This window comes from Mandrillus leucophaeus, unplaced genomic scaffold (assembly GCF_000951045.1).
Source record: "Mandrillus leucophaeus isolate KB7577 unplaced genomic scaffold, Mleu.le_1.0 Scaffold38, whole genome shotgun sequence".
Classification (NCBI taxonomy): domain Eukaryota; kingdom Metazoa; phylum Chordata; class Mammalia; order Primates; family Cercopithecidae; genus Mandrillus; species Mandrillus leucophaeus.
Window position 1 is genome coordinate 3,617,828 of NW_012104031.1, and position 2,042 is coordinate 3,619,869.

Below are 2,042 nucleotides of genomic sequence, written 5' to 3' on the forward strand. Positions count from 1 at the left end.
TTTGAGACGGAGTCTCGCTCTGTCGCCCAGGCTGGAGTGCAGTGGCCGGATCTCAGCTCACTACAAGCTCCGCCTCCCGGGTTTACGCCATTCTCCTGCTTCAGCCTCCCGAGTAGCTGGGACTACAGGCGCCCGCCACCTCGCCCGCCTAGTTTTTTGCGTTTTTTTAGTAGAGACGGGGTTTCACCGTGATAGCCAGGCTGGTCTCAATCTCCTGACCTTGCCGCCCGTCTCGGCCTCCCAAAGTGCTGGGATTACAGGCTTGAGCCACCACGCCTGGCCACATATCACATTCTTATAAGAAAGTAAGCTAGAGAAAAATCTAAGAGAAAATATATTTACTGTTCATTTAATGGAAATGGATCATTTTAAAGTCTTCATCCTCATCTTTACCTTGAGTAGGAAGAGGAGTTCTTGCTATCTCAGGGGTGGCAGAGGCAAAAGAGGGTTGAAGAGGTAAAAGGGAAGGCAGGCACACTCAATGCAACTTGTATTGAAAAAGCCACATCTAAGTGGACCCATGCCTCTCAAACCCATATTGTGCAATGGTCAACTATTCTACTTAAAGCATGAGCATAGGTAAGCATTGCCCTTCCTGGGCTGGCTTTCTCACGGATGTTGTTACTGGAGGATGCAGCAGATGGACTCTAGTCCTAGTCCTGGCCATAACAAGATCTAAACCTAGATGACTTCCTGCAGGTCACATTGGCTTCCATTTATAACTCCCCCAAGACCCAGGTCCCCATGCTCAGCTGGCTCCATGGAGTCCTTGTAGAGGAGGTTGGTTACTCTGGTGATGCAGAACTGAAAACTAAGGGGAAGTGGCCTAAGAGAAGACAGAGCACCTCCAAAGTGCCTGGTCCCTATTAGAAATCCAACCATTTCTGACCTCCAAGAACGCATAGATGGGACAGGAGACCTTGACTGTTTCTTTTTCTCTGTAGTGCAGACTCTCAGTAAGTTCTGCCCAGCTTTCAGTCTGGTTCCTCACCTATAGCCTGAGCTGTACCTGAGGCCAAAGTTTTAGATTTGACTGCCCCAGGGTGTAAACTTGTTTTCTGTTGGATGCATTAGTTGTCTGCTTGTATAAAGTGAAAGACAGGATCTTGGGGCCTAACTTTTCCCTCAAGACTTGTGCTATTCTCAGCTCTACCCTGTATCCCCACCTTCAGATCTGAGATCCTGTGATGTGACTCATGTTGCTGCTTCTAGGCGTTCAGTGTCCTGCACTAGTACACCCACTGCAGTGAGGAAGCTGCTCTTTTTCTGTCTTCCCTCTGCTTAAAGCTCAGTAGAGTGGGTGAGACATATGCTCAGTGCCTGGAGGCCACAGGAAGCCTCAGGCAAGACGAGGGGAGCTTTCTAGGGGGACTGGCACTTGCACCAGATACTGACAATGAGTTGGGGTACAGGGCAGGGTTCAAGGCAGAGACTGTTACAGGAAAAAATATGGAAAACACGAGCATGTTATATTTGGGTGATCTCGACTAGCTTGTAGATGGAATTTGGAACGGAGGAAGGAACTAGAGAAAAAGGTACAGGACTGAATGACCTTCGTTTGCATTTCTTTTTCAAATATTTGTTGAGCACCTCCTATGAGCCATGGATTCTAGATGTTAGGGGGCCATTGTGGGGGGCAAAGAAATTTTAACTTTCTCCTGTATAAAATGATTAGTGGCATTCAGGTGCCTGCATTCAGAGATAACCCATCCTTAAAGCAGTGGTTCCCAACCTGGGACACTTGCCCTCCAGCGGACATTTGGCAATGTTTAGAGATGTTTTTGACTGTTGCAACTGTGGGTAGGAATGGTCTGGTGTGTTGCCTATAGAGACCAGGGATGTGGCTCAGTCCTACAAAGCACAGAACAGACATCCCACACCACAAAGAATTATCCTGCCAGAAATGTCAATACTGTTGTAATTAAGAAATCTTAGGCCGGGTGCGGTGGCTCACGCTTGTAATTGCAGCACTTTGGGAGGCTGAGGTGGGTGGATCATGAGGTCGGGAGATCAAGACCATCCTGGATAACATGGTGTTACCC